Source organism: Mugil cephalus, chromosome 2 (assembly GCF_022458985.1).
Source record: "Mugil cephalus isolate CIBA_MC_2020 chromosome 2, CIBA_Mcephalus_1.1, whole genome shotgun sequence".
Lineage (NCBI taxonomy): Eukaryota > Metazoa > Chordata > Actinopteri > Mugiliformes > Mugilidae > Mugil > Mugil cephalus.
Genome location: NC_061771.1, coordinates 25596771 through 25609522, shown reverse-complemented (window position 1 = coordinate 25609522; position 12752 = coordinate 25596771). Strand labels below are relative to the sequence as shown.

General features: G+C 40.6%; 1 long non-coding RNA gene across 1 annotated transcript; it reads left to right on the top strand.

The window, feature by feature from the left end:
- Positions 1-6228: 6228 nt before the first annotated feature.
- Positions 6229-12536, top strand: LOC125004384. Its single transcript, XR_007112327.1, has 2 exons — positions 6229-6374; positions 10845-12536. It is a non-coding gene; the product is annotated as an uncharacterized LOC125004384 (long non-coding RNA).
- Positions 12537-12752: the final 216 nt, after the last annotated feature.

The window sequence follows — 12752 nt, the reverse complement described above, 5'->3', positions numbered from 1 at the left end:
TGCCTTGTCATCATTCATAATAGTACCATAGAACGCAATTTGGGTTAGTGTTTGGTTAACAAAGCAACAGAGGAAAATAAGGAGGCGGAGGAAGAATCGGCAAGAGAGAAAGAAAGACCAGAACTTAATGTAATGCCACGTTGAGGAGAGGGCCTCCGTGCTCCTGCTGATCCTTATTTGATATAAAGATGTAATATCATTAATCTTGGGGTAACGGACACAGTAGATAGATGATGGTATCTGTATAGCCAACACAACTCACATAGATTATTAAGGGCCGCTGTGGAGCTCGGATAAAGCTGGAAGAAAGGTCACTCGTGTGAATTTTCAGCCCGATGAAAAGATTTAAAAACAGGAAACAGCTTATCAGCTGTGTTAAACCATTTAGAGCCCCCTGAGTATAAGCTGATGGACAACAGAGGCATGGTTTGTAGACCATTATGATAGAGAGAATATATTGGAAAAATACAGGTTTGGAGCAAGCTGCTAGCTAATAAACCTTAATCTTCTCTCCAATCACTTTTTATTAAATTGAATCACGTGAAATCCTAGGAACTAGGAATACATAATATAATGACCAAGATGAACCTGACCGTAATATTGTGTTGGCTGACAGTATTAGCATGTTTAGCTTGGAAAACTGTGAAACTTTATACATCCCCTATGCTGTGCAGTAGAAGGCTACACCAGTGAAATGATTTATACTTGGGTGCTGGTGTGTCATCATTGCTTTGTAATTACACCACCAAATAAAATGGGTGGTGTCTGGTCAGTTGTGTTGACTTACACTCAGTGTGCTTCGAACAGTGGTGAGAAGAACTTAGCAGCTAATGCTGAAGCTAAAGAGAAGGGAGTGGCGTGGGGGAGGTTGAACATCGAAAACAGTTCCTGTACATTTCCGACCAAGCCTTAGGCAGCACAGTAGTTCACAAAATATCTCTGTGGGTTATGGCCATAAACTGTAGGAAAAGTGGACACCATGACAGCTCTTCAAAAGTGAAGCCAAAGCGAGTAGAGCTCCCCCTGGTGACTGACTGGCTGCAGTGTAGGTGATAACCTCCACCCCCTCTTTGCTACTGGATGAGACTTGGTCTGGACTAAAACCCTAAAGCAGGGGTCTTTAATGTTTTTTAATGTTTCCCAAACTGATGGAGAGATTAAGTAGGGACCCCCTACCTATTATAAATATGTGTTCTATATTAAACTTGGTCTAGTGCTATTTATAAGTATACAGTATTATTATCATTTTGCATTTAATATTAAGCTATCCCTTTGCTAAAATGTACTAGATTCATGTTAATGTGTGTAGAAAGAAATTTGTATATACACACATAAATGTCTAATCAACCAAAGATTTTGCGACCTGCCTGCAGTGCCTCCCTAGGGGTCACGGACACCCTGTTGAAGAAAAATCGATTTCTTTCAGGGAAGTTTTCAATCATTTTAGATGTTTAATGCAATGCTGATTTAAGTTCAAGTGTCCAATATTCTGAGAAGTTTCGCTTTAGTTATTTATTTGATGCTATAAAAACAGCATTACGATAATTGACTGTTGCCGTTGACAATTGAATTTGAGAAGCGTTCCCAGCATAAGGCCGTGGGAGTATTAAAGTAAAAAAAGTGTCTTAACCAAATGCAAACACCAAAGAGGCTAGCTGAAGCATGATGACGTGACTCCAATCTTAGACAGTACCGCGCAGACTCTGGCTCCAAACTGGCAGGATGCCGCCACTCCTGTGGCCAGAACAATTGCATCAATTTGGCCAATGGGAGAAAGTGGAGATACGTCGTCCATATTTTTCTTCAGTCTATGGTTGTGACTGTTACATCAATAGATAAATGCTTTTTATCATTATTTTACACATACTTTGTATTACTCTAGTACAGTGCCAGTACTGTACCTTCAGTTTTCAGTTGCTCCAATAATAAAATTACAAAACATTATTGCCAGTTGTAGAATGTAATTTGAAGAGGCACCATCTTTTTCAAGTTCCCTATCTGCTGCCTAGGGCTCAGGCTGACTGATAGCGAAACAGTATAAATACTGGAGGAGTTGTCCTTGCTGCTTACATTTTCATCTCAAGCAGGTTAGACACACACACATTTCACCCATTTGTGTGTGAGTGTTATTGTCAGTCACCTCTACACCTTCCTCTGATGTGATGCCTCCGAGTCCAATCCCAAGTTGTTTTTATTCATTTTATGCCTGGTGCATAAAATGACGCCGTGTCAATTTGATTTAAACCTTCAAGTCAATTGCTGGCACACAGCATGGGCTTTAAGTTTCTCAAAAATCCTGTTTATTTTAGAAAAAAAACAAAAAAACAACATCCTGACATGTGTTACATATCTGTACCCGTGGATTTAATCATCAAAGCTGCGCGAGCTTCAGATCAAAGTGGAGATCCTTACATGTGGAAATGGAGCAAATGCATCTAGTGCATGTGTCACTTTGATTACATCCATGAAATGGCACGCATGTGAAAATATGTGCAGAACTTCACTGGTACTTCATTAATTCAAATGAAGAGGAGGGTAATTTCTGTTCAACCAGGATTTATGGTTCACATTCCCAGTCACTGGTATATGTGGAAAACACAACATGAAAATGTATGAAACTTCACCACCACACAATCCAGAGTGCATTTATATATATATAAAAAAAATAAATCATTTTTTACATCCCAGAGCCAGTTCAATATCACTGGGGTGTTTACATCACAACAAGGACATCATCAGAGCAGTGGCCTGAGAAATGTTCTTGCAACATGGATACATACACCGATCAGGTATAATATTATGACCACCTTTCTAATATTGTGTAGGTCTCCCTTGTGCCTCCTAAGCAGCTGTGATTCATCATAGAATTGACATGGCCCTTTTGAGGGATGTAGTGTCTTGGAACAGGATGTTGTTAGCGGGGGTCTTTGGGTCCTATGGGTTGAGGGGCCTCTGTGGATTAGGTTTGTTCCAGTGCATCCCATTAGGATCTGGTCTGTGAAGGTTCTCAGTCATCCAGGTCATGGTCATCCAAAAGGTGTTTAGAAAAAGGCAACTGGATTTGTAGAGTTTTGAGAACACATTGAGTAGGTTCTTCAGTTCTAAGGGACAGATGGGAAGTTGAGGTTTACATAGCAAACTCTGTGGGTAAAAACCCAACAGAAACTTGCTTGACTTGTTGCTGGTTCTTCTCAAAACTCTTAAGTCCATCCTTTTTTTTTGGTTTTGTTTTGGGGTCTAGTAGATCTACAATTCAGAGGTCAGGTCAATAACCTTGTGGTGTTCATGTTTTTTTGAGTTGTTCCTAAATTGTTTTTGTGTGTGTCTTTCCCGGGCTGCATTTTGCTGGGGATGGCTGCTGCCATGAAGGAGTTTCAATGCTATAGGCTTGGGTTGTCTACATCCACTCAAATGACTGCCAGGTCCAAAAGTTTTCCAGCAGAACATTGTGTTGTCACAAGGTGGTCAATGTTATTTACTTCTCCTGTTAGTGGTTTTAATGTTGTGGCTGATTGGTGTATATATTCAGTAGACCTTTTCAGCTGGTAAATAAAGCAGATATCAGCCACACATGTAGCCGAAACGTAGACTAATACATAAAGTCATTTAAAGAGTGGTCAGAAAGATCTGTTGAAGTTCAAACGTAGTAGCAAAATGAGGAAGAAAAGTGCCTTTACACATGGCCTGAGTGCTGGTTTGAATATTTCATAAAGTACTGATCTAATGGGGTTCTCTCACGCACCCATTCTAAGGGTTTACTGCAATATCATGGAATTGTATGTACATTTTGTGTGACATGGCTAGATACTTAAAGATTTTTAAATGGTTATGAATGGGGCCAAGGACAGGGTATAGTTGGTAGCATTTCATGTGGGTGAAATAACCTACCTTGATCACAAAATCATATTGATAGGGCATGGCAAGTGAATCAATCACACCATTTTGTAAGACAACAGAGTGACAGACCTCTGGATGAAAATGCCTTGTTGACGGCGGACGTCAAAGAAGAATGGCCAGACTGCTTTGAGTTCATTTAGAGTTGACACATGTCAAACCTTGTAGGAGATGTGCCACAGCAGCTGAGGACCGTCCTGACAGCCTCAGGTCATGAAACTGGCTGGCTCGCCAAAATGGGACAATACCACATTTGAAAAACGTCTCCTGGTTCGATGAACCCTGAATTCTGCTCCTACAGTCAGATGTCAGGATCAGAATTTCGCCTTAACATCATGAAGGCACGGGCCCATCCTTCTTTTTTATCAACAATGCAGGCTACTGGTGGTGGTGTAATGATGCTGGATGTATTTTCTTGGCACACCTAGGGCACCATAGACGCCAACTCAGTGTCTCTTTAATGTCACAGCCCATCTAAGCAGTGTTGCTGGCCATGTCCATTCTTTTATCACCACTCTGTGTTCATCTTCTAATGGCACATGTCATAACACTGATGATGCAGTGAGTGATGCTATCCTGGAATGATTCCAGCACCTTGTTGAATCTGTGCTATAAAAGTTAAAGCAGTTCTGATGGTAAACACAAGCCGGAGGTGCCCAATAAAGTGGCTAGTCAACGGGTTAAATGTCAGGATGGGATACACAGCAGGTTGGTTCGGTCTCCAAATATTGTCCTTGGCACTATTGATCGAGTGCACAGAAAGAGCAAAAACCCTGTCGACTGCTTCACACGTACAATAGTTAACACATAACTGAAACTTAAAAGTAAAGAGTAATTACACAGATCAGAAAATAATGCAGAATGATGACAGCTCTGAGTGCTTCTCCTTCTGACCTTTTTATTCAGCTGGGTATGAACATTCCTTTTATGTGATTATAAACTTGAGTGCTTCATCGTGTTTATATATATATATTTTTTAAACCTTACCGAGTGGGTGTTCTTATTTTGCCTGCTCCAAACTGACGATAATAGCGCCTAAAAGCATATTGTTGCTGTCACAAAGTCATCAAACTGTGCTTCTTATTTGACTCGAAAATAACATTTTTACTTCGATCATTTGTGCTGAATATTGAACACAAAGTCTGTTAAAAGCCACAGACAAGAATCACCTATATTAATATCTTACTATATACTGTACATGCTATCTATACATCTGTATGGCCACATATCTTCATATCCATATGTATTGCATACATATCAGTTTAGATTATTCTTCATTCATTATTGTACAGGATAAGATGTTATAATCAATTGAGCCAAGATCCCAGGCAAAACACATTTAGATGCCCAGTCCAATTGAGAAACCAAACAATGGGCTCGCAGTCAGCTAGGAACTAGAAATCAACAAGAAGACACCAGCTAACTAGCCTAGCCAACGGCAGTAGGCCCATGTAAACCTGTCCCCCAGTAAAGTGTGAGTGGGAAATGCCAGCATTTCAACCACCCTCACAGAAGGGAGAAATTTTGGCAAGAGCTGATGGGATATGTCAACCAACACTTCTCCCTTGTGCCATGATTCAGGGCAAGACACATTTGGAAGCCCAAAAAACACAAAAGCAAAAAAAAACACGAGCAGGCTGGCAGTCAGCTACCAACTAGCAACCAACAAGAAGACACCAGCTAACTAGTGTAGCCAACAGCAGTAGGGAGTATGCGCCACATCATTGGGATTTTCAAGTGGGCGCCTCCATTCACCAATGTTTCATTAAGTTAGGCCCACAACACCTCAAGAAGGCTTAACAGTGAGTTCCAGCATCCTGGAGTCACCTCCCTCCATGCAACCCACCTCCATCTAACTTTTAACCAAGCGATAGTTTGGCCCTACTACTAACTACTAAAACCGCTCAGCTAGCCTTACCTTTAGCATGTTCCCTCCTTAGCCACAGCCACTCACTTGCTCGCTCTGCTGCCAGTGACATGTTGTTTACTGCGACCCTCTGCTCTCCAACTCAAATGACAAGCTCAAACTTACCAACTCATTCATTCATTTTCTGTAACCGCTTTATCCCCGCTGTGATTGGGCGAGCGGTGGGGTATGCCCTGGACAGGTCGCCAGTCTATCAAAGGGCTTAACATAGTGCATATTTTATACACACTATGTATATACACTATTATATACTATGACTCATGACAGCTTAAATTAGTTGGGAAATTATCATGAGACAGCTTGATTTTAGTCAGTGACACTGGTAATGTAAAAGAATTGTGTGCTCTGACTTTTATCAGTTTTCTTGATTAAGAATTGAATTTACTTTTGCTCAATCCAACATCTCTTTTCCCCCCTTTTTCCGTCTTTCTATGTGTTCTGTGTACTTTTCCAACTATCCTGGGCAGGCAGACCAACTTCAATCAACCTGTGAATCTCCAATGGTGGGATAAGGAGGAAAAAAGTTGCAGTGAACCAAATCCTTTTGGCCACGGTTAGAAGAATAATCTCAATCAGTTAAGTTAAGTTACAAACTGGATTCACAGGCAGGATGCAGGACTGGAGCTGACACCGCATCTTCATATCCCTCAGTTATTTGCACATCAAATTAAAATGTTAGGACTTAATGTTCTTTTCACTGCGTTTTTAAATGAATGTGAGCGCACCATGTGTAATGGGCTTGTTCCCTCTCTTGGAATTCACCATTTATAAAATACCACCTGTCCTCTGCCGGGTTTTGGCACCAACAGGACACATTTAAATGATGCTTGTGTGAAAATCTCAGTTTAATTTTTAGAATCTTGTCAATCATTGATGTTAACACCTTAAATTATTCGGAACATGACGCCAGTTAATATGAACAAGACTATATTTTCCTTTTTTTTCCACTTACAATTCTGACCAAACTTGAGTATATTACTGGGCAGTTTACATTTTGTGCAATGACAAGAGCTCCTGCAGCACATACAGTATAAAATACTGATTTTTTTTTTTTTTTTTTTAAATTACAGAGATTGCTGTGGTTTCATTACTGCCACCAAATCCAAATGTGCTGTCTGTGGTTTTAGGCACTCACTTAAAAATTTACCTGTATATTACAATTTTAACGACTTCAGCTAACCCTTTTCACATTACCAACTTAAAAACGTACGATCCTTCAATATTTTTCTGGCTAGACGTCCATCATTCTTTTTTCTTTTTTTCATTTTCTTTTTAACCATCAAAAGCTCCATCTATCTCTCTGTGGTTCACGAATGTTATGACCTATCAGAAGACAGACCTTCTCTAAATGTAATCAAAAATTGAGGTCTTTTATGAATTATTTCAGCTCATGGTCGGCCCTGCCCGCTGGCTAATTGGGCATTATATTTGGAGGGTACCATTTTTAAATGTTTATTTTACTTATTTATTCAGGGCCCAAGCACTGAAAGTGTGAACCTTAACATGGAAGACACCTGAAGAGCAATGGATGAAATAATTATGGCAAGGACTTTTAATCTTTTAGATCGTACGTTAGCAATGTGACGTCAAAGTTGATGGCCAAGTGTCTCTTCTGGGAAAATCAGCATATCTTGGCCAGGCAGTCTCTAAATGGCATGGTTCACATGTCCATGATGAAAGAAACAAATCCTTTCATGTAAACGATGTGAGGACTTTGCACCTCTAGGGGGTGTTAAAGCTTCTCTGTTTGTGGTGAGTGTGAGGGCAGTGAGGGCAGGGAAGCTCTGGATGGTAAAAGGTCACCCACGACATGGAAGCATGGTATGTATGCAAAGACAACACATAAAATAAATATGTGCCTTTAGTTGTATAATGTAAAAAATATGTGCAATTTCAGTTTGTATGCAGGCATGTTAAGTAGTTTTGTTGTCCCAAATGTTGTCATTTATCAAAACAAGTTTGAATGTATATTTGTCACGTATCGAGACCAATTCTCAATAAGAAAAGTACACAATGACGTAACATCTCATACTACTGAATGAAGTCGGGTTGATCTTCACATCAGAAAAAAAACATCTACTGACTTATGATTCACATGAGTAATACACAGAGGGGACAAGAGAGCGCAAAAACAGGGACTCTAATCAATTACAGCGGCTGCATGACATGTGCGACTGTACTTATCTTCTAGTGCGCGCCAAAATAAAAACGTTTCAGTGTTCCTCTGCCTTGAAGCTCAGGTACTCGGAGACAGAAAACAGCGAGTCTGCAGGGAGGAACTTTAAGTGAGTGCGTTTGTACCCGGCAAAGTATCTTTCCACTTAGAACAATGTCCTCAGGGGCAAAATATACTCTGCACCAGAACTTTACTGTCTGTGTTTCACCTGCATGGTGCTTCATTTGCAGGAGTCAACATTTTAATGTTTTGTGTCTGCAAATGTTGTCATCTTGATAACCGAGTTACCTCAGGGATTACACAAAGCTTATGGTCGGTTTGCGTCAATTTGAGCCCTACGTCGACGCTATGTCGACAGCCCAGACCCTAATGTCGTAGACTAATGTGCACCTCCCCAGAAACCACAAGGGCTGACTGGCCCACTTGGTAGTAGTGTATTCCTGCTTTAGTATTTCTGGCTGCTCCTCCATTTACGCAATTTTTTAATTTATTCTTTTGGATTAGTAAAGATGAAACACAGCCTAGGCTACGTACGTAGGTTACACCAGCTAGTCCCGCGGTCCTTAAGTCTACAAAGAAATATCTGTTACTCATATAATCAGACAGTAACAATCAGACTTTGGTTGGGTTAAATGAAAAAAGCATGGTTTTGAGTGCTTTGAATAGTATAAATCTTGGTTCCTATTCAAAACTGTAATAACTTAGGGTTAGGGGGCACTCTTGTAAAAGAGGTTTTTGACCCATTCACAAACTCTAACCTCCTCCTAGTGTGGTTGTTGTTCATTAATAGCTTTCTTTTGTCTTAGCTCACTTCATCTTCATTACCTGTGACAGAAAATGCACGTGTTCTTCACACTGGTTGGTGTAGAATTCAGCTCTTTGTAGAATGTAAATTAAGCTGCCACATAATATGCCCGTACTGCATGTTCTGTATATTCTGTATATTTATGCTAGTTAGCACCAAAAGACACATTTTGGCTGCAAGGGCTGTGTAATATGTGCATATTTAGTATTTTATGAGCATTTTATAATGGTTTCATTTCACCCACGAAACCAATGAGGATCTTTGCAAAATGTTAATTTTTAATTTGAATCCTCATAAATGTCTTAGATTTAATAAACTGTTCATTGCAGTTCAGTTCAGTCCTTTGTGGTTAGAAATTTACATCTGTGTATACTATACATAATCATATTAATACTAACACAGTGTTGATTTTTGGGGAATGTTTTTTCCTCGTCTAAAGCCTTATTTGATTCGGACTATTTTAACCTGGGTACCTCTAATCATTTGTAATAACTGCGTGGGCTGTTTGTAATCTTAATCCCGTGGAAATCGGCCACATCTGTAATTTGTAAAGTAAAATTTACACCACATATTAACTATTCTTTTTTCTGCTAACACAGAGGCCCTGCAATCGAACTGTTGAATTTACGGCCTTTTTTCTGCCTCTTCTAACTTCAGAATTATGGAAGATGTGCTATAAATCAAATCTTTGACAGTTATTAGGGGGCAAAGTCGAGACGTCGCTGAGTCATTCACAGAAAAAAATAAAGCCCAAAACCACAAATTAAATCAGGGAGGATGATGAGATGGACTAGATGCGTAGCAGAAAGATTCTGACGTGTTGGACCTTATTCAGTCAAGTGTTAATGTGTTTTTTACATCAGTAAATGTGGAGTTGATTTGAATACTGTTAATCAGGTAGCTTACGGTAAGGCAAAGGCACAAAGAATGAGTTTTACACAAATACCTATTTCTAATATTTGTGCGTCCGATTGAGTGACATTCAGGAGTCAGGGTGAAAAGTCTTGACTCTGTAACAAAGGAGGTTGTGACTGGACGAAACACGACTTAACTGCATCACTAGTAGAACTAGAGTTTGACCAGGAGATTATTCTGTTACATTATATAAGTATTGAGACGTCTGCAGTCAGATTCTCTCACGTTAGCTCAGTACTTCGGAATATTGTCCATTGATAATGGTCTTACTTTCATGTAGACTTTTCTACCTACTGGTACTCGAAGCAATTTACAGTCAGATTTTCAGTGTCTTGAATGTGGCACATTTCGAGTATTGAACCGCTAACCTCTCTACCTACTGAGCCACAGTAACCTCTATTGTCTCCTACAAGCACCAAATCATCATCACAGTCACGTTCTGCCCCTTCCAGTCACAATAAATCCCCTCTGTTAGCTGCATTTAATGCAAAACATCAACGAATACTGTATACGCATTCAGAATTATTATAATGGCTAATTAAAGAATTTTACAATTACATATCCTAAATTAGAAGTGTAAGTCAAAGAAATGGATTTTTATACCTATTTTGAATATTATTAGAAAACAGATACTGGATGGTGTGCATGCCCCTAGTATAGATATACATACACAAAACACAGACATAGGTGGGTAATTTCTAATCTCACGCAATCCGCGGGTGATACTTATCCAGTCCAAATAGGGCTTAAGCTGTTCCTTCTTTCTTTTCTTAGCAGAAAATTCATCTGCCTGTGAGCTTTGCTGACAAGGTCCTTAGTGAGAAAACATACTGTATTTAGAGGGAACTTTACAGCCCTGTAGAGAAATACAGGGGAAGTGATTTTTGTGTGTATGTGCGTGTTTGTGTGTGTGTGTTTCTCCTTTGTGTTTGTCACTCTCTCACTTATGGCAATCAACACGCATAGATTTGGAAGGGTAAAAGTACAAACTGTACTCCCTCGTCTTCTCGCTATTTCAGCGAGTCTCACTTTCTCATGTAATCACAGAAACTCAGTGCCTCTCTTTCTCTCTCTCTCTCTCTCTCTCTCTCTCTCTGTGTGTCTCTGTTTTTCTAATTGGTGTGCAGCATCCACCCACTAGCTGTCAGGAGAGAGCCCCAACATGGGGCTCGGAGCCATCCAATTACTGTCTGAGCAAGCTTACGCCACGAGGATCCAGTCAGACATCCAGACCCTCCCAGAGGGCTCTGCCAGGGCCGCCTGGTGACGGGTAGGGCAAAGCGGGTCAAACGCTGGGGTGGTTCCCCTCGTCCTCTGCTGCGCCTTATTCTTAATGGATCTGACAAACATGAACAGCTCACAGCCACAAGGTCTAGAAGTGGGGGAAGGAGCGGAGGGGGGGAGGAGGGGGAACAGGAGAGAAGATGCAGCCGACGAAGGGCCCGGGAATCAGAGGGCAAACGGCACAGAACAAAGACGGCGTGAGAGAGCGGTAATGAAGATGATTAGGCGTCAAGCATGTCCCCGCCCAGCGAATTGGAGGAATGGTATACTGCAAAGGAAGAAGATCAAAAGGTACTAGGCAAGAGAAAATAGTCAAGTGAGAGAAGGTTACAGGTGGAAAACAGACCATGGGAGTCAATCAGAGGGAGTGATGCAACGGTGGAGAGGGTCAGGAGCTGCAGGAGGACGTTTACACAAATCCTCCTGGTCTTTATCCCCAACAACACCACCACCACCACCACCTGTTTTGGAGGTTGTAGTTGTGGTGCTGTTCAACTGGATTGAGTGATTGAACACAAAAGTGTTTCTATTATTTAGCCTAGGTCACTAGGGCTGGGTATACCAGTTCAACCCCAATGCCGGTCAATTTGTAGGTCTTTTTTGTTATTTTATGAATTTTTAATATACCGGCATACCGGTGTATTTGATTCCATAGCGTTGGGAACGCTACACTGAACGCTACACCATTTTCAATGTAGAGCTTCTAAACATGCACAGTCCAACTGCGTCACTGTGAGGTGTGGTGAAGAAGGAAAGTTCACAACAACAAAGTGGCAGAACCAGAGGACTTGAAAAAGGTGCAGTGTCGAACCGGTGTTTCTTTACATGTTAACTGTTCGCGATGAATCCACTTTATATGAGTGAGCCGTGTGAAAACACCAGCTGTCGCAGCACAAAAGTGACAACGTTACAATGTCGCTGCCTACTAATACAGAGGGCCGGGAAGATGACATGAAAAAGCGGCCAAAGATAACATACAGTAGCATTTTTAGCTACTTTCTTAACTCAATGAACAATTTGAGGTATATGAGTACAATAAGGTTGGTCGCGTTTATTATTTTGATTAAGATTAAAATGCTGCGCCATTGAACGTTTTGTTGTATCTGTGCTGAAATGATAACATTTTTAGGTTAATATTGACCAGCAGTCCAAACGCACGTTACGTTTTAACTGTCCAGACAAAGGTAACAGTACATGTTGTTTGCTGACAAATACTACAGTGTCTTCCACATGAAATCATATTCGTTGATGTTCTTTTGACACTTTAAAACAGTCAAACGTACAAATAAACTGCTATGGGAAACGAAACCCGCTACCAATCAATGGCTCACTGCTACTTTCAGTGTCTCACCAGAAGTCAAATCCATAATCGCTGCTACAGTATACCAGCGCCCCCAGGAATATATGGATATGTCGGTAGAACACAATACGGTTCAATAGCACTGCAAACCACAGCCTTCTAAGTGAAAACACAGTTGTATCAACAGCTCTGCAAGCATGATGTGAAATAAATACCATAAGCTTCGTGAAACTAAGATGTAGTGCAGGTTTCTATGTACGAATGCATTCGTTTTCACCACACGATGAACTGGACGTCAGTGTATTTGTGTCAGGGGAAATTAGTCCGTCCTCACAGAAAAAAACTGCAACAACAACCACGGCAAAAAAAAAAGTGTATCCCTGGCATGTTTGCCATGGCAACTCCCAAGGAAAAATGTCCAAACAATTAGTTTTGAAGGCCGATTTGTGAA